This window comes from Haematobia irritans, chromosome 4 (assembly GCF_050003625.1).
Source record: "Haematobia irritans isolate KBUSLIRL chromosome 4, ASM5000362v1, whole genome shotgun sequence".
In the NCBI taxonomy this organism is placed as follows: domain Eukaryota; kingdom Metazoa; phylum Arthropoda; class Insecta; order Diptera; family Muscidae; genus Haematobia; species Haematobia irritans.
Window position 1 is genome coordinate 46,882,571 of NC_134400.1, and position 27,219 is coordinate 46,909,789.

General features: G+C 30.4%; 1 protein-coding gene across 4 annotated transcripts in view; it reads right to left on the reverse strand.

The window, feature by feature from the left end:
- bbg (PDZ domain-containing protein big bang) overlaps positions 1–27,219 on the reverse strand; it is a 627,951-nt gene that overhangs the window by 70,894 nt on the left and 529,838 nt on the right. The window contains exon 1 of one of the 4 annotated variants that reach the window (XM_075305502.1): positions 3,434–4,164. The exons of the other annotated variants lie outside the window; for them this stretch is intronic. The gene's annotated coding sequence lies outside the window, so the exon portion shown is untranslated. Of the gene's footprint in view, positions 1–3,433; positions 4,165–27,219 lie in introns of those variants that run through there. 4 annotated transcript variants of the gene reach the window in all.

Below are 27,219 nucleotides of genomic sequence, written 5' to 3' on the forward strand. Positions count from 1 at the left end.
AATCGCTTCTTTAACATATGTTCCAAACATATTTTGCAGGAAGCACATATATTATTGGATACTGCCGAAACATTAATATGTTTGTTTTATGTGAACATATTATATGTTTGGAAGCATTTTGAGCCCAAAAATATCATATGCTTGGAAGAATTTTTCCCAAAGACGATTGTGCTCATTGCCTAACATACTCGTAATTTTCACTTTCACGAAATATTTTAGTTCTTGGCACCTTTTTCTGTAATACAAATAATGTTGAAGAAATTATTCACTTTTATAATTTTTTTAAATTTTACTCTCAAGGCGAAAACATATGCTGTTTGTTTTTCAAATGTCTATTCTCCTGGTTCCGAGTGTCTATTCTCTTTATTCAAATTAAATAATATTTAGACTTAAGCATATCAAATTTTTGGCCTTATCATAAAACAGTTTTCCGCAACAACATACAAGCGGTTTCACAGAAACTGTTCTCTTTTGATTCTTTCGCTGTGTTATGTTATCTTTTGTCAACTCTTCCGGTTTCCATCTCTATTTCTTTCTCTATACTCTCTCTGTCGCTTTGAATAAAATATCACAACATATGTATGTTTAGTTGAAATTTGTAAATGTATATATGTTTGCATTCACACATATGATTTTTATGAAACATTCATGCCCCAAACATAATATATTCTAACATATTAATATATATGTCCCAAACATTTAGTGTTACTTTAGGAACATTACATGTTTGCACTTAAATATATTGTGTTTTAAAATTGTGCCCGAAACACATTTTGTTTATATCGGAACATATGAAAAACATATTTTTGTAACAGTGTAGGGAACGAAAATCGAGAAAACTACTGAAAGTCATGCCATACAACACCTTGGCGTATTCCGAAATGCTACTAAACTGATTGATATCATACACAAACCTAGCAGTGTCATTAGAAGGACCATCAGTCTCCTAGCATGAATAGAATCACAATTCGTGTAAAGCTCACAGCAATATATAACCCTTGATACTAAATATGATCTTGCAATAAACAGTCTTATATGGGTTTGAATAAAAGGCTGCCAGTTCCATAAAGAACGCAACATGCCGTATAAGGTTCCTAGTCGTATCAGTGTGTCTGTTCCATTATTCAAATATTGACACGAAAGTCTAGAAAGTTCGAAAACGATTATTAACCTACAAATAATCGCAAACTTGATTTTAGATTTTCAAGTATTTCATAATTTTGAGTATCAAAACTCGATTTTAATTGAATGCAAGCAGTGAAGTTCTTGGACAGATCGGGCACTAATCTGGATGGCGTATAAACAGAACCTACATTGCCAAGTTAATGGTTAAGTGACACAGAGCCAGTGTTGCCAATTTGGTGCTTTTAGCACCAAATTTAGTGCTTTTTGATTTCTAAAAAGCACCAAATTGCCTTTTTGGTGCCTTTTCAAAAAAAGCACCAACTTGGTGCTTTCTGGCATTTTCATTTAGTGCTTTTGGTGCTTTTTTTATTTTGAACAGTATTAAGTTTAATTGATACAAAAATTTTGATTAGGCTTTCAAGAGCCGAAGAAACTCAAATTTATTGCCAAATATAGAATTTGATTGTTATGAAGTTGGTATTGATTATTTTTTAATTAATATTGTTATTTAGGGTATTCTGTAGGAAAGTCGAGCGATGAGTGTCGAATTTTTGAATTTGGTAAAGATGTCATTAAAAACGTTTGTATTAAATTCACAAAAGCACGCAAAACTGAAATAAGCAATAGATTCCTTCCATACTTAAATATTTTGATCAGTGATGTTCACTGATCAAAATGAATTGGACGAAAGCATTAAAACTGATCAAAGTGTATACTTGAATAACGGTTTATAATGGTGAGTACTAAGTTCGAGTTTTGCCGCTAAAGTGAAAACTATATCAGTAAAAAAGGCATAAAATTATGCATATTTGCTGCAAATTTTATTATAACTTGATGGGGAATAGCCAAAAGCAAATTTTCACAAAGTTTATATTCCTTAGAATGAATTATTAAAGAAGTTGTAATTGTGCAAAAATGACTATTGTAGCAGCTAAACTCGATCTTAATACCCACCTTAACTTCTTAAAATTCAATTCACAAAAGTTCTATAATACATCTTCGGAAGTTTTTTTTTTTTTTTTTTTTTTTAGTAGAGCATTTAATTTTAGTAAATTTAGTAGAGCATTTAATTTTGTGGTGCAAGGTGGTATGTTAGAATTTATAATATATTTTTGGTGCTTTTTGGCCTTGGAGAGTTGGCAACACTGCACAGAGCATTGTCCAAGCCCTGCCAGGGATTTAACGGGCGGGGGCAGTTGTGACGTTAGCCTAAAATCAATTCTTCTTGCTTCTATTCCGATGCACATTTCAAATTATAGTTCATATTCGTAGTTCCGTGTCAATACCACTCTTATATTCTGCGCGTTTGATTAGGGAGTACACAGGGGCTCACTCCCCTTACTACGCCTTTCTATAGGGCACCCTTGTGGGAGGATGTCTTCTTAACTGGCAGCTTCCAATCGCTTTTTAACCCTTATCCTATACTAGTGGATCAAAATTGCCCAAACCAATTTTTTAAAATAATTTTATTCTAAAGAACTAGTTGAGTTTAAAGATCTGTTTGGCTAAGCCCTATAAAAAAGTTCCAAAACAATGGTTAAAATACATTTATATGAATAAATTTATATTGGGCAAATTTTACCCACTAATACAATATGCGGTATTTTTTTAAGTACAGGACAAGGGTTAATAACATGTCCTCAATCTTCGCCGTTGGGTTTGCTTTTTCGCAGCTGACCTGTCCCCGATTAACACTTTATATGTATATTAAACAAATCAACAACAACATGTTTGACTGTAACACTCAGTTCTTTCTGACCGACTGTTGTTGATAGATAACACACGTATAAAGCAAACACATTTCATAAAATCAAATATTTTGTATAATCTATGATGTTCGATTATAAAAAAAAATCGATTATTCGAATTTTGATTGGTAAAAATAGTCCAAAATCGATTTTTGTACTATAGATCTCTATTTGATTCAATTAATTTTTAATTGAAATTCTTTCAATCAGTGAAATGGCCACAAAAAAACGTTTGCCTCAATTCAATTTGTTGTGATTGATTTTAATATTGAAAATAAAAAATAATTAAAGCAATTAATTTCTTAATTGAATATTTAATATTTAATTGAATATTCAAAATCAATTAAGATTTTAATTGAAAAAATTGTGGTGTTATGTTTCTTTTCTATGAGGCGTGAATCGCCAGAATTTCGCTCTCACTGTTTTCACATCAAAACAAAAAAAATAATAATAATTAATTAGGCATTTCATTAGCGTATCGTTTAACAAATTTTATTCCTCTTAAATAAGCTATGAATTATTTATTAATAAAAGAAAACAACAATATTTATGAATATTACCTTAAGATTTAAATGTTTGCAAAAATTAATCCACATCAAGATGGTGATGGTGAAGACGTTGACACAGTTACTGGACCAAAAGTTGGTACGAAACAAAAAACCAAGAAATTTCACTTTTTCTTGCCACTTGCAAATGAGAGAGGGCTCGCTTGTACACTCAACACAAAAGAAATTTGAACCGGAATTTTCTTAACTGTCACAATGATTGCTGATTAATTTCGTTGTTTGTTTATTTTTTGTATCTTTTCGAATTAAATGAGGAGCTCTTCAATAATTTCTATCATATGCAAAAGAAATTATTTTTATATGCAATATTAGGGTTTCTTTGTGTCTTTTTGTTTAAAAGGACCGGGAAATATTTGTTTAACCATTGCATAGATATAAGAAGGTAAATATGATCGTATGGCCTTTAATGCGGAGGCGTTGAAGGTGTCTTCTGGGTTTTCAATATACTTTTTTTGAAATCTAGTTTTTTTTATTTTTTTAAGTATTATTTCTTTCTTTTTACTGCATTTCAATTTGACACACGCACACATCTAACTTCAGAATTTTTCTAATAGCCATTATTTTCTTCCGTATTGCAAAAACAACCAAAATAACAATAAATATGCTCTTTTTTCGTCTTCTTTCCGTTCAATGTTTTTCTGGGTTTTTTTGTGACTATAACTGAAGCTGCACATAACGCGAGTGAAGACCTAGGCACAACCTTTCAACGCGATTTCTAAACTAAGACTGACTGCAGATGGCGGCCTATGTGATCGCAACAAACCGTTTGCGAATGGCCAAAGACACGATTGAACGGATGGACAGACATATCATCGACACAATGTGTATGCGATTAAGCAGGTTTGTATATTTTTTTTTTGTTTGCCTTCTTCAACTCACAATGGAATTGAAACATTGTTATCTCTTGTATTTTTGTTGATGTTGGGCAGACTCAGTGTTGCCAATTTGGTGCTTTTAGCACCAAATTTAGTGCTTTTTGATTTCTAAAAAGCACCAAATTGCCTTTTTGGTGCCTTTTCAAAAAAAGCACCAACTTGGTGCTTTCTGGCATTTTCATTTAGTGCTTTTGGTGCTTTTTTTATTTTGAACAGTATTAAGTTTAATTGATACAAAAATTTTGATTAGGCTTTCAAGAGCCGAAGAAACTCAAATTTATTGCCAAATATAGAATTTGATTGTTATGAAGTTGGTATTGATTATTTTTTAATTAATATTGTTATTTAGGGTATTCTGTAGGAAAGTCGAGCGATGAGTGTCGAATTTTTGAATTTGGTAAAGATGTCATTAAAAACGTTTGTATTAAATTCACAAAAGCACGCAAAACTGAAATAAGCAATAGATTCCTTCCATACTTAAATATTTTGATCAGTGATGTTCACTGATCAAAATGAATTGGACGAAAGCATTAAAACTGATCAAAGTGTATACTTGAATAACGGTTTATAATGGTGAGTACTAAGTTCGAGTTTTGCCGCTAAAGTGAAAACTATATCAGTAAAAAAGGCATAAAATTATGCATATTTGCTGCAAATTTTATTATAACTTGATGGGGAATAGCCAAAAGCAAATTTTCACAAAGTTTATATTCCTTAGAATGAATTATTAAAGAAGTTGTAATTGTGCAAAAATGACTATTGTAGCAGCTAAACTCGATCTTAATACCCACCTTAACTTCTTAAAATTCAATTCACAAAAGTTCTATAATACATCTTCGGAAGTTTTTTTTTTTTTTTTTTTTTAGTAGAGCATTTAATTTTAGTAAATTTAGTAGAGCATTTAATTTTGTGGTGCAAGGTGGTATGTTAGAATTTATAATATATTTTTGGTGCTTTTTGGCCTTGGAGAGTTGGCAACACTGGGCAGACTTATGCTCTCTATTTTAGCAAAAGAGAGTGAGAGCGAGAGTTAGCGTTATGAAAAGAGTAACTGTGTGTGTGTCGTATGTGCAATAGACAGAATGGGGAACATTGTGGTAATTATTGAAAAGTGTGTACCATTCTTGTTCGTTAATGAACGTAGAATGTATGAAGTTGAAGAGTATACTGTGTGAGTGTGTATGTGTGCATGGATTTATAATGGCAAGTAATACGAGCAATTTTAATGAATAACAAGTAATGAAGATTTAACCAAAATAACTGGGGGTATGTTTGTATTTTCATTCTTATTGGATTGTTTTGTCTCTGAAAGACGAGAGGTTCAACGGAAGTTAGTAAACATTGATGCAGACACATTGAAAAATATGTAATAGCTGTTTAAACTGCTGCGAAAAATGTGTGACCTTAGGTATAAACATCTTTAAAATAAAGAAAGCCCGTAATCTATGTTTTAAAATTGTTTTCATTAAACTTACGAGGGCGGTTCGGAAACTTCTTAGCCTATCAATGAAAGAGAATAGTTTGTTTTTCAAAAATATTTTTATTTTTCAATATAATCTCCTGAAACTTCAATACATTTAGTCCAACGCTTTTCTAGCAATTCTATCCCTCGATTAAAATAGTTTTCCTCAAGGTCTTCAAAATAGTGGTTTACAACTGTAATTGCATCTTCATTTGAGGTAAAACGCTTGCCAGCAAGGATTTTTTTAGATTTGGGAATAAGTAAAAGTCACTGGGAGCTAAATCAGGAGAATAAGGTGGGTGGTCAAGCCACTCGTACTTTAATTCGTTTATTTTAGCCATTATTAAAACACTCTTGCGAGCTGGTGCGTTGTCTTGATTAAATATTATTTTTTGTGTTGTAAGCCAGGACTTTTTTTTCGAATTTGTACATTTAATTTATCCAAAAGGTTGCAATAGTACTCTGAATTTATTGTTTTACCCTTTTGCAGATAGTCAATCAATAAAATACCTTTGAAGTCCCAAAAAACCGATGCCGTAACCTTACCAGCCGATTGAATTGTTTTTGCCTTCTCTGGGGCACTTCCTCCAGCTTCAGTCCATTGTTTGGATTGTTCTTTTGTTTCTGGAGTATAGTGGTGGATCCATGTCTCATCACCAGTTATGAAACGACGCTTAAAATCAATTTTATTTCGCTTAAAACGATCCAAACAAGCTTGAGAAATGTTCATTCTTATGCGTTTTTGATCGACTGTTAATGAATGCGGCACCCATATTGCAGAAAGTTTTTTCATCTGTAGTTCTTCATGCAAAATTAAATGGACTCGCTCATTTGAGTTGCCCATGATATAACAATTTCACGCACTTTTATTCGTCGATCATTTAATACCATATCATGCACTTTGGCTACAATTTCTATTGTTGTTGCTCGTTTTGGACGTCCACTACGTGGTTCATCTTCAATGCTTGTACGACCACGTTTAAATTCAGCAACCCAATTTTTTACTGTTGCATACGAAGGAGCACTTTCACCTAACCCATTCACCATATCATTATGAATTTCTTGTCCCGATAAACCTTTTTTATACCCTCCATCATAGGATGGGGGTATATTAACTTTGTCATTCCGTTTGTAACACATCGAAATATTGCTCTAAGACCCCATAAAGTATATATATTCTGGGTCGTGGTGAAATTCTGAGTCGATCTAAGCATGTCCGTCCGTCCGTCTGTTGAAATCACGCTAACTTCCGAACGAAACAAGCTATCGACTTGAAACTTGGCACAAGTAGTTGTTATCGATGTAGGTTGGATGGTATTGAAAATGGGCCATATCGGTCCACTTTTACGTATAGCCCCCGTATAAAGGGACCCTCAGATTTGGCTTGTGGAGCCTCTAACAGAAGCATATTTCATCCGATCCGGCTGAAATTTGGTATATGGTGTTGGTATATGGTATCTAACAACCATGCAAAAATTGGTCCACATCGGTCCATAATTATATATAGCCCCCATATAAACCGATCCCCAGATTTGGCTTGCGGAGCCTAAAAGAGAAGCAAATTTCATCCGATCCGGCTGAAATTTGGTATATGGTGTTGGTATATGGTCTCTAACAACCGTGCAAAAATTGGTTCACATCGGTCCATAATTATATATAGCCCCCATATAAACCGATCCCCAGATTTGGCTTGCGGAGCCTCAAAGAGAAGAAAATTTCATCCGATCCGGCTGAAATTTGGTACATGATGTTAGTATATGGCCTCTAACAACCATGCAAAAATTGGTCCATAACGGTCCTTAATTATATATAGCTCCCATATAAACCGATCCCCAGATTTGGCTTGTGGAGCCTCTAAGAGAAGCATATTTCATCCGATCCGGCTGAAATTTGGTACATGGTGTTGGTATATGGTTTTTAACAATCATGCAAAAATTGGTCCACATCGGTCCATAATTATATATAGCCCCCATATAAACCGATCCCCAGATTTGGCTTGCGGAGCCTCAAAGAGAAGCAAATTTCATCCGATTCGGCTGAAATTTGGTACATGATGTTGGTATATGGTCTCTAACAACCATACAAAAATTGGTCCACATCGGTCCATAATTATATATAGACCCCATATAACCGATCTCCATGTTTGGCTTGCGAAGCCTCAAAGAGGAGCAAATTGCATCCGATCCGGCTGAAATTTGGTACATGGTATTGGTATATGGTCTCTAACAACCGTGCAAAAATTGGTCCACATCGGTCCATAATTATATATAGCGCCCATACAAACCGATCCAAAGATTTGGGTTGCGGAGCTTCAAAGAGAAGCAAATTTCATCCGATCCGCCTGAAATTTGGTACATGATATTGGTATATGGTATCTAACAACCATGCAAAAATTGGTCCACATCGGTTCATAATTATATATAGCCCCCATATAAACCGATCCCCAGATTTGGCTTGCGAAGTCTCCAAGAGAAGCAAATTTCATCCAATCCGGTTGTAATTTGGAACATGGTGTTAGTATATGATCTTTAACAACCGTGCCAGAATTGGTCCATAGCGGTCCATAATTATATATAGCCCCCATATAAAACATTCTCCAGATTTGACCAGGAGCAAAATTCATCCGATCCGGTTCAAATAAGGAACGTGGTGTTAGTATATGGTCGCTAACAACCATACTAAAATTGGTCCAATCACACAAAAATTGGTCCATATCGGTTCATAATCATGGTTGCCACTCGAGCCAAAAATAATCTACCAAGATTTTATTTCTGTAGAAATTTTTGTCAAAATTTTCTTTCTATAGAAAATTTTGTAATTTTTTTTTTTTCTATAGAAAATTTTGTGAACATTTTATTTCTATAGAAAATTTTGTTAAAATTTTATTTCTGTAGAAAATTTTGTCAAAATTTTATGTCTACTTTGTCAAACTGAATTATATACGTATTGGATCGATCTTTTTTGATTTAATATATACCACGTATGGACTTACATACAATTTAGAATATGGTGTTAGGAGGTTTTAAGATACCTTGCCATCGGCAAGCGTTACCGCAACTTAAGTAATTCGATTGTGGATGGCAGTGTTTAGATGAAGTTTCTACGCAATCCATGATGGAGGGTACATAAGCTTCGGCCTGGCCGAACTTACGGCCGTATATACTTGTTATGTAAATATTTAATGACAGCACGCATTTCTAATTTTGCCATTGTAAAAAAAAAATGCGGATGAGTCTTTTTTGAACACCTGTTTCTATATGAAGGAGTTGCCAAATCGAAACATGTGTTCATAGTCTTTTTGTACTAGGCTAAGAAGTTTCCGAACTGCCCTCGTATGCTACTCATGTTAGAAATTTGCGTCCATTCGTTAAAATCGTATGTCTGAGAAGTAATGCAAAATTGCTCTCAAGTAAAGAAAAATAGCTCTGATTTATTAAGTTGCCATTTAGTGGCTAAACTCGAACTTTGTACCCACTTTAAAGAAATAACCTTTAAATTCAGTGAATTATTGAATCTTTGGATGGAAGATAGGAAATATTTCCATACTGGCTAACACATAGTTTAAGGATGTTGCTTTCTTGATTTTATCTTTTTTTTATTCAAGAAAACATTTTCTCACAGAAAATATGTGTCCAATTTTTTTCCAATTAATGTAATTGATTCTACTAAGTTTTAATTAAAAAACAAAATGAAACAGACTGCGAATAAGACTGCGCTAAAACTAAAACAATTTTTATTTATTTTATTTTAATTCAAATTTCAAATGAATATTACTTCTTAAATCTCAAACGCATTAGGCTCAAAATCTATTAAAAGTGGATTCCTAAAAATATGTTTAAAGAAGGCACGTCTTCATTTTTGAGTAATCTCTTTTTGTTGTGTAAACGCATAAAGTCAAAAATATCGATACTTACCAAACAATGAAAAAAGTATGATTATTTGAAATGTATTTACCTGAAAAGATAAAAATATTATGTTAATCAATATATTTTGAATTTGGCTGTTATTCGAATAAAAATAAGTTAGGTTAGGTATACTGGATATGTGCTGTTAGAGACACTATTAAAGATTCGGCCGATCGCAAATTCGGGCCTATATGGTAATTCCAAAAAAAGAATTAAATTCTTCGTATTATGCATTAAAGTAGATATTAAGCCATAATTCCATTACTAACTGTATCTCTCTCACACACACACTCTCATATATCAAGCCGGTAAGGAAATATTGTTTCATTTTCTTATTGTTTCTCTCACATGGTGTAAATTAAGTAATTATGCATAATGGAGAATTAAGCCATTCACACTATAAACTGTTCCTTTCCAATGGATGAATGTGTGTGTGTTTGTGTGTTCATCACAAAAGCAACAACATATATGATAATATGCAATAAGGCCACTTTTGTTAATGGGGATTGATTGTGTGGCTCGCTCTATGTGGTGTGCAATAAAATGTGATCACCCATCTCGTTATAATCATCCACTGCACCATAATAATCATCAGTATTGACGATGAGATTCTTCTCCTTGTTTTGTGTGTCATTAGTATTTGTTGTTGTATCGAGGCGGCTGCTTTTGTCATTGTGTATTTTGTTGAATTTTGGCTTTGAAGTAAAGTTTGTTTACATTCTCTGTTGTTAACCAGATGTAAACAAGGTATTTTTAGTGTGAGAGACCCCAACACCGCAACCAAGATTACAATCTCAGTCAGCCCTGTGCCTGTGCCTTTGTTTCCCTTGTTCTTCAATAATAAAAAAACGACAAAAACTGCATTTTTGTTGAGAATGACACTCTGAAATTTCCAATGCATTTTTTTGTTTTTGTTTGGCCATCAGTGCGTGGTATGGTGGTGTCATTGTTGTTATTGTCCGTCAATTTATATTTTTTTATGAATACAAAAAACCCAGAGCCCATATTTCTCTGATGGTTTTTAGTTCACCTCTCAGTATGACTGACTGCCTATGTTAAGACTTTATGAAGCTAGTGATGGTTATTAATCTAAAAACAAACTATAACTAAAATATAAGGGAATTGTGGGAACATTTTCGGAGTTAACAATTGTTTTCTTAATTCCATATGGCAGTATAATACGTAGCTGTGAATTTAAATTTCGTAGACTCATGGGTTTACACACGAAACCCTGTCTCATATGTGAGACCTTGTTGACAGTTGGTTTTTATGTCGTTTTTAACTTTTATTAAAAGGTGTTTTTATGGCGATGGTTTGGCCATTTAAATGAAAATACCATAACAAAATTCTTGTTAATTACAATAAAAAATTATAATGAAATTGATTAAAATATCTGCATAGAGTTTGACTAATAATTCACGAAATATGGAGATTTACTATATTAAATCAACCAAAGGCGCTTAGTCGTGTTTATCAACTGAATTAAAATGAATTCCATTAAATTTATTATAATAAAAAATATATAGTTTCAACTAATTTAATTTAGTATATAAAATTATTTTGATTTTGTTTTAATCTAAACAGTAAAAAAAGGTATTTCCAATTTATAACGTATTCAATTAAAAGAGTTAACTAATACAAATAATTTTTCAATTAAATCATAATACACACACAAAAAATATTTGTTGTCTTCTATCACGAAATTAATTGATCCAATTAATTTTTAATTGAAATGTCTTCAATCACAGAAATGATAGTATCAATTACAAAATTTATTGAAAGTCAATTGAAAAATTAATTGATTCAATTGATACCATTAATTTTGTGATTGGTTTTGGTTTCAATGAAAAAATTTGTTGAATCAATAAAATTTTTAATTGAATGTTTTTTAAAATTCAATTGAGACTTTAATTGGAAAAATGTTCGTGGAATTTTTTCTGTGTATAATCAGTTACGAAAATTGAAAACTAAAAAAAAAATAAAAAAATTAAAAAAACACGTTTTAAATTATACCAAATAACATTTTAATTTAAATATAAAAGAAATATTTAGTTTATATATAGGGTATTTTTCTAAGAGCTTGTTAATTTGAAATTTGAATAAAACCATGCCAAATTATAAAATAGCCAAAACGAATTTTTTATTTATTAGAAAATTTCTTGACATTTAACATTTATATAACATTAAAAAAAAAAAAAAAAAAATATATATATATATATATATATATATATATATATATATATATATATATATATATATATATATATATATATATATATATATATATATATATATATATATATATATATATATATATATATATATATATATATATATATATATATATATATATATATATATATATATATATATATATATATATATATATATATATATATATATATATATTTTTTTTTTTTTTTTTTTAATGTTATATAAATGTTAAATGTCAAGAAATTTTCTAATAAATAAAAAATTCTTTTTGGCTATTTTATAATTTGGCATGGTTTTATTCAAATTTCAAATTAACAAGCTCTTAGAAAAATAATATATATATATATATATATATATATATATATATATATATATATATATATATATATATATATATATATATATATATATATATATATATATATATATATATATATATATATATATATATATATATATATATATATATATATATATTATATATATATATATATATATATATATATATATATATATATATGTTTCAAAATTTATTAGAAATCTACGACTAACTGTATATTTAAATGTTAAATAAATATTTAAATATTTTGCATATCGTTTCACAATTTATTTCACATTTCGTGTACAACTCTCTTGGCTCACTGTAATATTGGCTATATGGACATTACGACTAGTTTGCACAAAGGTCATTCTGGAGGTCCAAATGCTTGAAAAGGAGATCCAAAAATATTCCAAAAGTACTAAAAGCTAAGAATCGGAAAATATAAGGGACAAAATCAAAAATGTTTAAGAAATTGTTTAATTTTTTGATCGAGTTTTTTTTTACTTGCTTCGTTGATTCATACTAACATTTTCGTGATTTGCAATTAAAACTTTTATTGGATTTTGTGATTGCATTCAGAAAACTTTTTTCTGTGTAATCTTATTTTAGAATGAATTAAAATTACCATGATCATTTTTTACTATTCAAATGTTTACGTTGTTAACAAAAATTTTAAATTTTATTCAAAACAAGCTTTTAATTAATAATTATATTTTTATTTCCAATAAAATATACTTAAAAAAATTAATTTGTATATATGATGTACATTATCATTGGTTAATAAAATTTTGACTCATATCTAAACAAAAATCCAATTAAAACTAGAACGGGAATATACTCGTACGTAAGAAAGTGCAAAATCATATGAACTCTTATAAAATAAGAAGAAAACAATTTCGTAAAAAAAAAAAAAAAATTATAAATAAATAAACAGTAGTACACGCAGAGAAGGAATATGATCACCTCAAACATGTTTCAAGAGCAAAATGTTATTTTTGGATGGTGACCATGTAACATGTTCACTGCAGCCATGTTATTTTTTCGGAAGTTATGTATCTGTTTTCGGAAAGCATGTTATGTTTGGCGAGAAAACAACATTTTTGCGATAAAAATGTTACATGGTCACCATCCACAAATAATATTTTGCTCTTGAAACATGTTTGAGGTGATCATAGTCCTTCTCTGGGTGTACAATAAATAAGTTGATAGTCTCAATAAATTAATTGCGTCAATAATTGAGTCAATAATATTGTTAATTAAATCAATTAAAAATTTAATTGAAAGTGTCGAAGAAATTGATAAATTTCTATTCAAGCGTGATTGAAGCAATTTCAATTAAAAATTCATTGGATCAATAAATTTCGGGAGTGTATTCAAAAAACAATTGTTTGTATGTAATCTAATTTAATTCCAAACATTTTAGTCTAAATTTAAATTTATATTAATTTTTTTAGTATTAAGTTTTATTATTTAATAGAGGGGAAAAATTAATTTTAATTTTATTTTTATTTTTAAATTTAACGTTTATGTTAATTTTTTTTTATTTCATTTTAATTTGTTTTTTTAATTAACATGAACATTTGTAACTTTTCCACCATAATGGTTTATTAAATATATTTTTATATACAGTGAAACCTCCTTTAAGGGGACACCCACGGTTGGCTAGCTTTGGTCCACAGTTTAGAGGCATCCAATTCCAAGAGCTTATGCCAGTAGGCGACTTATGAAAAGTGTCAAATTTAGAGAAAGGTATCTTTTCCAAGTGTTCAAGTTTAAGAGGTTTCACTGTATATGTCTTACATTCACAATTCACACAGAAATGTATAGTATGTAAAATAGAACAACACCCTTAGTCACTTCTCTAGAGGTCTGTACATGCAAATATTGATAGCTCGATGTAGGGCGGCAAAGTTCTGAGAGATGGAAGCAAATAAATTCATATAACAAAGACCGTTGTCAGTTCAACGTAGTAAAAGTGATATGCATATAAACAATATAATTGTTATTAATAAAAAAAAAATAAGAATCAATTCGAAAAGAAATATCACACAATAAATGCTAAAAAATCAAGACAAATCACTAAAGTGACGCAAAACTGCAATCATAGAACCTCTAAAGAGACATCAATTTAAATTCTGAATGGTGTGTAGGAGGTGGGGAATATGGAATGGAAGGCTTTCCATTATCACAAATGGGGATGATGAAGATCAATGGCTTTATTATTCTATTGGGGGAAATAAATCGATGTCTCTTTCAAAAACCAATTGAAAAATAGGGTTACAGAAATTAGGAGACTTTTCCTTTCTATTTATCTTTTGGCAGAGGAAACCAATGTTTCACACACTATTGCTGGCCCTTCTTCCTGTTCATTGTTAACATCATCATGAATGGTCGTAATGAGCAACTTTTATTTAAATTAATGGAAAAAGGGGAAAAAGTCACCATGGGAGGCTATCAATTTTTTAATATCCAGCATAGAAGCAGGGGTTATTAATTTAATTATTTTTTAAATGGGGCTCATGAGTACGTAGAGCTTATTTTTCTATATAGAACATTATGAGGGATTTTCTTACTACGAGCCAAGTGAAAGTTAACTTTAAGGTAATTGTTTTCAGTTTTCTTAACAAATTGCTCAACTCTTAAGTTTGGGAAAGCTTAAAACAGCTGGATATTTATGTGGCACCTAAGTTTGACTGACAAACTGTTAATATTGGTAATGTAATTGGTAGAAAATAAAAATGAAACAAAATTGAAAATAAATATTTTTTAAAATAAAATTTTTGTTTTTTCATAAATAAATAAATACCGTAAAACACTCTGGACATCTCTTAATTTTTATGAATTAAATTAAATGAAAATAAATTAAATTAATCGAAAAAATAAAACATTTCCAAAACATCCCAATAAGCAGTATTAAAATTGCAAAAATGATTGTCAAGGAGTGATCGTATGAAGTTAGAGTATACTAAAAAGTTGTTTATAATTTTATAGACTACATTTCGTCCCTTTATTGTTTGGTAAAATGTTCAAAAGTTCAAGTGCTGTAGCCGATAAACAGAAAAATCGGTTAAAAAGAAGGTAATTTTGTCGAAATTTTTGGGGTTTTTGAGCATGAAGATGCAATTTTTCCGACTTAATATATTTAGAATTTTTGTCGGTCAAGTCAAGATCTACAACTAAAAACTATAAAAAAAATTGCAAAAAGTTCTCATAGTCGAATTTGAAGAAAAACTATAGAGGCTCATAAAAAGCGAACGGCAACCAATCTAGCAAAATCCAGAAATTACTATCCCCTCTCATCGAGTAATTTTGGCTGGGATAAGTGATTTTTTGTTTGGAGTCCAAAAGTTGAATGTTGTGTCACAGTGTTTTGCAACCTACATTTTATGACACGCAATTTATACAATATTAAGGACAAAGAAATTTTAATTAAAAGAACATTTAAAGTCTTGGCTTTAAACATTTTCTTCTTTAAATTTAGGACACGAATCTTTAAATTCGTTAAAGTCGAATATCTTTGAAGCAAGGCAAATTTTGTTTAAATTAAAGGAAAAACAAGTAAGGAAAGTCTAAAGTCGGGCGGGGCCGACTATATTATACCCTGCACCACTTTGTAGATCTAAATTTTCGATACCATATCACATCCGTCAAATGTGTTGGGGTCTATATATAAAGGTTTGTCCCAAATACATAGATTTAAATATCACTCGACCTGGACAGAATTTGATAGACTTCTACAAAATCTATAGACTCAAAATTTAAGTCGGCTAATGCACTAGGGTGGAACACAATGTTAGTAAACAAATATGGGAAACATTTAAATCTGAAGCAATTTTAAGGAAACTTCGCAAAAGTTTATTTATGATATATCGCTCGATATATATGTATTATGTTAGAAGTTTACGAAAATTAGAGTCATTTTTACAACTTTTCGACTAAGCAGTGGCGATTTTACAAGGAAAATGTTGGTATTTTTATCATTTTTGTCGAAATCAGAAAAACATATATATGGGATTATACAATTATTATTCGAGCTTTATGGACAGATATAGATTAAGGAACATGGTTAATAGAGCCATTGAAAAGAAAACGCCAGATACAAATCTATACACGCCTGGACTGTACATGTTTCGGTTCGGGCGAATGAACCTTTCCACAGCCTTTAGTATAGATCTGGCTGGGAGAGATAACTCAATTTTGGGCCCTTTATGCTAACTCCTTATGGAGAAAACATTTGTTTGTGGAGCTATATCTAAATCTAAACCGATTTCAACCAAATTTGGCACGCATAGCTACAATGCTAATTCCACTCCCTGTGCAAAATTTCAACTAAATCTGAGCAAAAAATTGGCCTCTGAGGTCATATGAGTGTAAATCGGGCGAAAGCTATATATGGGAGATATATCTAAATCTGAACCGATTTCAACCAAATTTGGCACGCATAGCTACAATGCTAATTCCACTCCCTGTGCAAAATTTCAACTAAATCTGAGCAAAAAATTGGCCTCTGAGGTCATATGAGTGTAAATCGGGCGAAAGCTATATATGGGAGATATATCTAAATCTGAACCGATTTCAACCAAATTTGGCACGCGTAGCTACAATGCTAATTCTACTCCCTGTGCAAAATTTCAATTAAATCGGAGTAAAAGATTGGCCACTGTGGTCATATGAGTGTAAATCGGGCGAACGATATATATGGGAGCTATATCTAAATCTGAACCGATTTCAATAAAATTTGACACACTTGACTACACTACAAATTGTACTCCTAGTGCAAAATTTCAACCAAATTGGGGTAAAACTCTGGCTTCTGAGACCGTATTAGACCATATCGGGCGAAAGATATATATGGGAGCTATATCTAAATCTGAACTGATTTCAATAAAATTTGGCACACTTGACTATAGTACTAATTGTTCTTCTTGTGGAAAATGTTAAGAAAATTAGGGTAAAACTCTGGCTTCTGGGACCATATAAGTCCATATTGGGCGAAATATATATATGGGAGCTATATCTAAATCTGAACCGATTTCTTCCAAAATAGGGTTCTATTCTGAGCCAAAACACATACTTGTGCCAAATTTGAAGTCGATTGGACTAAAACTGCGACCTAGACTTTGATTACAAAAATGTGTTCACGGACAGACTGGCATGGCTATATCGACTCGGGAGCCTACCCTGAGCATTTTTGCCAAAGACACCATGATTCTATCTCGCCTCCTTCTGGGTGTTGCAAACATATGCACTAACTTATAATACCCTGTTCCATAGTGTGGCGCAGAGCATAAAAATGATGTAAAGAAATAATCTTTAAATTAGCATATATATTGAATCTTAGCTTTAATAATAAAAAAGCTTCAAATATAGGCTAATACTTATTTTGAAGATTTTGCATCTTTGGTTTAGTTTTTTTTTTACCTTTGTTAGTATATCGCAAAACGAGAATGCAAATTCCATAAATGAAATCTGTAACCTAATATTAATTTTATAGAGCCTAGATTTAAAAAGATGTCCTTATTTTAAAGAAGCCGCATCTTTTGCTCGCATTCAATACAAAAATCCATAAGCGAAGGTCAAAATCTATGGATCCAAGTAAACATTTTTTGAGTTTAATTTTTAGTCTGCAGACAGGTCTTGAGACTTCGCGGGTATGTAGAATTACAATGAAGTTTTTAAATGTTTGTGTTTTTTAAGAATTTGAAATAGAGCCATTGCTTATATAAGGTATCCTTTGGCCAAACCACAATGGAATTCTCTTTCATTATTTTTTACTATAACTCTTAATAAAAGCGAAATTAAGCTAAATTTGAGAAAAAGAAAGCTAGCCATCTAAAAAATGTGATTTATACACTCATCTGCTTTACAAGTATGGTCCAAAAAAATTGTTTTTGGGAAACATAAAGCCTGTAACTTTTATTGCCTCTAACCAACTAGAAGGGTTAAGTGCGAATATGGGTACTGTTTTTTTCCAGAGCATATAAATCATAGCAAACTCAAGCAAAAAATGCATAGAGTAGATTTGGTTTCTTTTTTTCGCAAAAAAAAAACAAAATCTCACCAAGTATCAACTAAGAAAAAGAAAAGATCCATGATAAATCGTGACCATTTTTCAAATGAAATACTAACAAGAGAAATGGGGAGAAATTTCTTAGATTATTTGGTTTTCATGATAGCTAACCACCTCCCCCACCACCTTTTTCAAAGGCCTTACAATTTGATGCTGGTCCAAATCGAATGAATGCTGAATGCCAAATAAGACTTAGCACTTTAGAAGAATCCCTGACAAAATGTCCCAAATATCGACTGACTACAATCGGTCCCTGAAGGGCGGACAACAAATTTACCATATTTGCTGAATAGTTGACAAAAAAAAACTGAAATTATCTTAAAGGTTTCCAGGTTTGGCTTACATTTTTGTGGTCTTGGCCATTATTATGCTTAGGCAAATGGTTTGTTGTCGTTTTCCCAGTTATTTTTGACGTCAGAGCTTTAGAGCTGGGAGTCATTGCAAACGGGTTTCCTTGACTTTAAACTTAATTTATAGGGTTTTTATGCTAATCTGGCTTGTTGAAGATATGCAATTCCCCCTTCTGCTATCTTTGATTTTAAATGCCACAATAGGCAAGGCGGGAGGGGATTGATTGTAGACAATGACTTACAACAGTTGCTTGATGAGCAATTTAACGGCTATTCGTCTGTAAATAGGGGAAATCACCCCTCTCTGCCGTTCACATCAGATGGCGTCAATACCAATCACCAGGGTTAAAAGTAGGTGTTGTGGAAATAAATTTCGTATTTTTTGTGATAGACCATAAAATAAAATTTCATTATTATTTCCCATTATGATTAGTGGTAGGTGGTCCAGTAAAGCCCAATGGAACATAGGGTTATTATTCTAATCTGTGAAAAAGGTTATTTCTATACAATTCATAATAGTGGATTTTTAATGAAAAAAGCTTGCAAAAATTGCGAATACACAATGCAAAAGCCTCTAAGCTATATAAATCAATAACCCAGCAAAAAAAGCGTCGCCAAAAAAGTAATGAAAATGTTCTTTTTGGATCCGGAAGTGGTGCAAAATTGACGCAGAAGCGATGAATTTAACATGGGCTTGTCATAGGACGGAAGTCCTCCATTTCAACAGTCGTTGCACTGATTTTGCATCACTTCTTTAGGTGTGAACCGAATTCAATGTTTTGGATGTAAATAAAAAAATTCTGTGATATTTTGTCAAATAAATAATTTTTATAATTTTTTATAATTTTTAATGGATTCTAACACTTGTTGGAAACGTTTGACCTCAAATATTTTCAATAATTCACAATTTTTCCAGATTGGATTTAGCATTTTTGTCAACAAAATTTAAATGATTTGTACCATTTTATGAATTCTTACTCTGTTTTTAACCTATTTGAAACAAAAAAAGTTAAAATTATCCATTAAAAGTATTAAAAAACCAAGTTATAAAAAATTGAATTAAAAGAACTTCCTGGGTAGTTAAAATAAAGAACATCATTGGGAGTTCATCTTCTGGAAGTGCTTTTAAAGTTGTGCCTTTGGAAGAACTTCCAAATTTTTTTGCTGGGAATATACGTCCGATAGAAGCTTTGAATTTAATCTAATTTATTTTGATTAATTTTATTTAAAACTCCATTCTACTAAGTTAGTTATAGTTTTTTAGATAAAATAAATAATCAAATTCATTTTCATAAAATTAATTTAATTTATCTTAATTTTATGTATTTTGCTCTACTCTTTTAATTATTAAATATCCCAGCAAAAAAAGCGTCGCCAAAAAAGTAGTGAAAATGTCCTTTTTGGATCCAGAAGTGGTGCACAATTGGCGCAGAAGCGATGAATTTAACACGGGCTTGTCATAGGATGGATGTCCACCATTTTAAATGCCGTTGCACTGAATTTGCACCACTTCTTAAGGTGTGATCCGAATTCAGTGTTTTGGATATAATTTAAAAAAAAATTTGCAATAATTTGCCAAATAAATAATTTTTATAATTTTTTATGATTTTTAAAGCATTGTAAAGCTTGTCTGAAACGTTTGACATCAAATATTTTCAAAAATTGGCAATTTTTCTAGAATGGATTTAGCATTTTTTTCTAAAAAAATTTAATAATTTGTACCATTTTACTAATTATTACTCGGTTTTTAACCTATGTGAAACAAAAAAAAGTGAAAATTTCCTTTCAAAAATATGAAAAAAGCAAGTTACAAAAATTGAATTAAAAGAACTTCCTGAGTAGTTAAAATAAAGAACATCTTTGGGAGAACATTTTTCGAAGTGCTTTTAAAGTTGTGCCTTTAGAAGCACTTCCAATTTTTTTGCTGGGATATTATAGAGCAGGTTTACAATTCAGGCTGTCGGCCTGGTCGAGATACTAACTTATTTCATAGATACTTCTTACACTCAAGCAAATTTTACTTGGATCAAAAGAGTTTGACCTTCCTTTAAGGGGTAAGGGGGAGCCACCGTGGTGCAATGGTTAGCATGCCCGCCTTGCATACACAAGGTCGTGGGTTCGATTCCTGCTACGACCGAACACCAAAAAGTTTTTCAACGGTGGATTATCCCACCTCAGTAATGCTGGTGACATTTCTGAGGGTTTCAAAGCTTCTCTAAGTGGTTTCACTGGAATGTGGAACGCCGTTCGGACTCGGCTATAAAAAGGAGGTTCCTTGTCATTGAGCTTAACATGGAATCGGGCAGCACTCAGTGATAAGAGAGAAGTTCACCACTGTGGTATCACAATGGACTGAATAGTCTAAGTGAGCTTGTTACATCGGGCTGCCACATAACCTAACCTAATCTAACCTAAGGGGTTTGGTATTGATTGCGAGCCAAAGATGCGGTTTCTTTAAAATAAAATCATTTTTAGGGATCTAAATATTTAGCATTAAATCTAGAATCAATAATATTAAAGTTAGATCTCATTTATGGAATTGTCATTGTTGTTTGGAATATACTAATAAAGCTATTTATTTACAAACAAATGCAAGTTTAAAAATCGAAATTATAACCGATACTTCAAAGTAAAAATATTTTATTAATTAAAAAAAAAAAAAATTTAACCAAAAATACAAAATCCTCAAAAAATTTATAAAAAAGTTTTTGAAGCAAAGACTAGAAACTTTTTTCTTAGTAAAATTTCGACATTTTAAAGAAATTTGTCCTTAATATTGTGTAAATTACATTTCCAAAAATTAAGGTTGCATAATCTTTAATAAATATTTGTTTCGGTGCCTATCACGGTTGCCACAATTGGTAGAATTCTACCAAAAATGGTAGATTTTTTATTGTTTGGTAGATTGGTAGAATTCTTGGTTTTTAATAGATTTTGCAAAATATTCCTCTCCAACTAAGAGGCACTTCACATATTTTTTATAGAAATAAAGTTTTCTATAGAAATAAAATTTTGAGAAAATTTTCTCTAGAAATAAAATTTCTTTAGAAATAAAATTTTTACAAAATTGTCTATAGCAATAAAATTTTGACAAAGTTTTCTATAGAAATAACATTTTGACAAAATAAAATAAAATTTTGACAAAATTTTCTATAGAAATAAAATTTTGACAAAATTTTCTATAGAAATAAAATTTTGGCAAAATTTTCTATAGAAATAAAATTTTGACAAAATTTTCTTTAGAAATAAAATTTCGAGAAAATTTTCTATAGAAATAAAATTTCGATAAAATTTTCTATAGAAATAAAATTTTGACAAAATGTTCTATAGAAATAAAATTTTGACAAAACTTTCTATAGAAATAAAAGTTTGACAAAATTTTCTATAGAAATAAAATTTTGACAAAGTTTTCTATAGAAATAAAATTTTGACAAAATAAAATAAAATTTAGAAATAAAATTTTGAAAAAATTTTCTATAGAAATAAAATTTTGACAAAATTTTCTAGAGAAACAAAGTTTTGACAAAACTTTCTATAGAAATACAATTTTGAGAAAATTTTCCATAGAAATAAAGTTTCGAGAAAATTTTCTATAGAAATAAAATTTTGACAAAATGTTCTATAGAAATACAATTTTGACAAAATTTTCTAAAAGAATAAAATCTTGAGAAAATGTTCTATAGAAATAAAATTTTGACAAAATGTTCTATAGAAATAAAGTTTTGACAAAATGTTCCATAGAAATAAAATTTTGACAAAATTTTCTATAGAAATAAAATTTTGACAACATTTTCTATAGAAATAAAGTTTTGACAAAATGTTCCATAGAAATAAAAATTTGCCAAAATTTTCTATAGAAATAAAATTTTGACAACATTTTCTATAGAAATAAAATTTTGACAAAATTTTCTATAGATATAAAGTTTTGACAAAATGTTCCATAGAAATAAAATTTTGACAAAATAAAATAAAATTTAGAAATAAAATTTTGACAAAATTTTCTATAGAAATAAAATTTTGAAAAAAATTTTCTATAGAAACAAAATGTTGACAAAACTTTCTAAAGAAATACAATTTTGAGAAAATTTTCCATAGAAATAAAATTTCGAGAAAATTTTCTATAGAAATAAAATTTTGACAAAATGTTCTATAGAAATACAATTTTGACAAAATTTTCTATAGAAATAAAATCTTGAGAAAGTGTTCTACAGAAATAAAATTTTGACAAAATGTTCTATAGAAATAAAATTTTGACAAAATAAAATAAAATTTAGAAATAAAATTTTGACAAAATTTTCTATAGAAATAAAATTTTGACAACATTTTCTATAGAAATAAAATTTTGACAAAATGTTCTATAGAAATAAAATTTTGACAAAATTTTCTATAGAAATAAAATTTAGACAAAATTTGCTATAGAAATAAAATTTTGACAAAATTTTCTATAGAAATAACATTTTGACAAAACTTTCTATAGGAATACAATTTTGAGAAAATTTTCCATAGAAATAAAATTTCGAGAAAATTTTCTATAGAAATAAAATTTTGAAAAAAATTTTCTATAGAAATAAAATTTTGACAAAATGTTCTATAGAAATAAAGTTTTGACAAAATGTTCCATAGAAATAAAATTTTGACAAAATTTTCTATAGAAATAAAATTTTGACAACATTTTCTATAGAAATAAAATTTTGACAAAATGTTCTATAGAAATAAAATTTTGACAAAACTTTCTATAGAAATAAAATTTAGACAAAATTTTCTATAGAAATAAAATTTTGACAAAATTTTCTATAGAAATAACATTTTGACAAAACTTTCTATAGGAATACAATTTTGAGAAAATTTTCCATAGAAATAAAATTTCGAGAAAATTTTCTATAGAAATAAAATTTCGAGAAAATTTTCTATAGAAATAAAATTTTGAAAAAATTTTCTATAGAAATAACATTTTGACAAAATGTTCTATAGAAATAAAGTTTTGACAAAATGTTCCATAGAAATAAAATTTTGACATTTTCTATAGAAATAAAATTTTGACAAAACTTTCTATAGAAATAAAATTTTGACAAAACTTTCTATAGAAATAAAATGTTGACAAAATTTTCTATAGAATCAAATTTTGACAAAACTGTCTATAGAATTAAATTTTGACAAAACTTTCTATAGAAATAAAATTTTGAGAAAATTTTCCATAGAAACAAAATTTCGAGAAAATTTTCTATAGAAATAAAATTTTGAAAAAATTTTCTATAGAAATAAAATTTTGACAAAATGTTCTATAGAAATAAAAATGGACAAATTTTTCTATAGAAATAAAGTTTTTGTTTGGTAGTTTTTGTGGTAAGATTTTCTTAAAATGTTGGTAGCTTATTTTTGGCTCGAGTAGCAACCATGTTGCCTATGCTAATCTCTATCAGTTGTTTTATTCTTGGGTCACATCATTTAATGAAGATGTGCAAGCAGTTAATATTTACAAAATTTTTAAAAATCAATAGCATGTAAGAATAGCAACTCAAAAAAAAAAACTTTGCAGCTGTTTTAAGCCATTTTTGCGTTTTATTGGGTTTCAATAGTTTCATTTGGAGCCAAAAGCTCTTCTAAGTCTGGGTATGTCCTCCTCTTGCCCTCCTCTACAAACAATAGTTCAGTGATTAAGATGGTTTTGCGAATGAACAAACAATCACTCGGAACAACCTATAATCACCTTTCGCATGTTTTCTGTTTAAGAACTATTCTTTGGCTTATGAAAATAAAATCTCAGGATTTCTTTTCTTTTTGTTTGGATTTTGAGCAAACTTAATTAAGATTTTCAAAAGGTGAATTGAGGTCTTTTACACACATATCTTGAACAATGATGATTGTTTTTTGATATCGTAATCTCTCCCCCATTCCAAGTCGACACATTTTTTTAAATTCGCATTGGCTTTCAAGAACCCGCAGCACCTTTAATTGCGTCTAGACAGACAAATCGTATTGAATTCGTTGTTTTTGTTTGTTTTTGTTTTTGTAATTTTTTAAACCCTAATTACCAGAAGAACAAAATGTCAGTAAATAGACTTTTATGTCATTTGAAGATATATGAAAATATATTGAATTTTTCCAGAAAAAATACTACTCAATGATTTAATCTTCAATAACCAAACTGTGAATTTCTGATGGGATAGAAACAATCACTTTCAGATGCCTGGGATGAAACATCTCAACTCCCATAGACGTTTTTAAAAGTTTAGAAGGGGAGGTCCCTCTTCCCCTTGCAAAAAAAAATTGATATAATATACTAGAAAAAATAATGACCTAATATGAACGATTCTGCAACCTAAATTTAAAGACATTTTACACAGTATTATGGACAATTTTATTTAAAATAAATGAATGAATCAATAAAAGGAAGTTCATAATCTTTGATTTCGGATACAAATCTGTGAAATTTGCCCCCTTCGTTAAAGTCGTTTATCTTTCGAGTAAGCCAAATTTTCCTTAAAGTACAGAAAAACATTTTTGACTTAATGAAATAATCTTCAAGTTAATAGTGATATTGAATATGTCAATTAAATATTAATTAGCTTAATCTATAAACTAATACATATTTTGAGGATCTTTGCTTTACGATTTTCTTTTAAATTAGGTAAACACTGTTAACTTGAAGAATATGTTATAATTTCGATTTTTAAATTAAATTTCGGTTTTGTTAAAATATTACAAAAAGAGAACGTCAAGCATATAACATAAATAATATCTGTGGCCTAATTTAATTTTATACGGCTTGGAAGTTATTTTGAAGTGATATATAAAAATCGTTTGTTTTATGCAGTTTTCACAACAAATTTAAATTTTCTGAATTTTCTTGTATATACACACTGAAAAAAAGTGAACCCACCAGGAAAAAAATGTTAGTTAATTTTAGAAAAATTAGATTAATTTTAGAAAATTTTAACTAAACTGTATTTCAAACGCAGATGTCATGCCGATTTCACAAAAATAAGTAAATAATTTTCGACAAATTCAAGAAAATTTTTTAGTCAAAAAAATTAATTTTCACTTATCGTAAAAAATTGTACTTTGAAGAGTTCAAAACTGCAAGAATGTCTTTAGTGCCATACGAAGTTCAAGATGGGCGCATTTTTGGTAAAATTAAAAAAATTTAAGAGATTCTGAGCTATTTTGTGGGAGACACGATTATCGAAATGTCGATTTCCGACTATATAAAGTATATATATTCTTGATCGGGGAGAAATTCTAAGACGATATAACCATGTCCGCCTGTCTGTCTGTCTGTTGTAATCACGCTACAGTCTTCAATAATGAAGCACTCGTACTGAAATTTTGCACAAACTCGTATTTTGTCTGCAGGCAAGTTCGAAGATTGGCTTTATATGGCCATATAAACCGACCTCCAGATTTGGGATCTTGGGCTTATAGAAATCGTAGTTTTTATCCAATTTGCCTGAAATTGGAAATCTAGATGTATTTTCGGACCATACAGAGGTGTGCCAAAAATTGTGAGTATCGGCCCATGTTATGGTATAGCCCCATATAGACCGATCTCCCGATTTTACTTCTTGGGCTTCTAGAATCCGCAGTTTTTATTAAATTTGCCTGAAATTGGAAACCTAGAGGTATTTTTGAACCATAAAGAGGTGTGCCGAAAATGATGAGTATCGGTCCATGTTTTGGTATAGCCCCCATATAGACCGATTTTTATCCAATTTGCCTGAAATTGGAAATCTAGAGGTATTTTCCGACCATAAAGAGTGCAAGTGTGCAAAAAAAATTGTGAGTACCGGCCCATGTTTTGGTATAGGTCCCATATAGACCGATCTCCCGATTTTACTTTTTGGGCTTCTAGAATCCTGCAATTTTTATTCAATTTATCTGAAATTGGATATCTAGAGGTGTGCCAAATTGTTGTTGTTGTTGTAACAGTTTATTGTGATCTCATCCATTTCATGTTATACGCTTGGTACATCAGCTTGTTGGCAGATCAAGGAACTCTGCGACTAAGGTGGGGTGTGTCCAGAGTGATCTGGTGGTAAGTCGGGTTGGTTTGGCTGGGCAAGAGAAAAGATGACGCGTGTCGTGTGGCCCTTGGTTGCAAATTGGACAAACGTCAGCTACGCTGCTATCAATCACCGATAAGTAGGAATTGAGGCGGCTGCACTTGCCTGATCTTAATTGGGCCAAAACTACCCTAGTCTGCCGTGGGAGGTCTCTTTCCTCCGGTGCTATGGGCGGTGGTCGGACTCCAAGAACAGGATTAACCTTGTAGCTTCTCACCGCTTCAGCTACAGTATTCTCATGAATCCTGTTCAAACCTGCCTGGTACGCTGCTTGATCTAGAGGCTCTCTTTTATAGCGCTGGATCTCGCGCTCTAGATTATGTATATCAACCCTTACGTTCCTGGGTGGTGGTTGTGTATCCATAAGATGGTGGTTTGGATGATTACTGCGATAACAACCCAGGAGATACTGCTTTGACAACATGTAGTTGTGTCTTCGCACAGGGATGATCTTTGTCTCCACATAAAGGTGATCCAGGTGTGTGCTGCGGAGACACCCAGTCGCAGTTCTAAGAGCAGCGT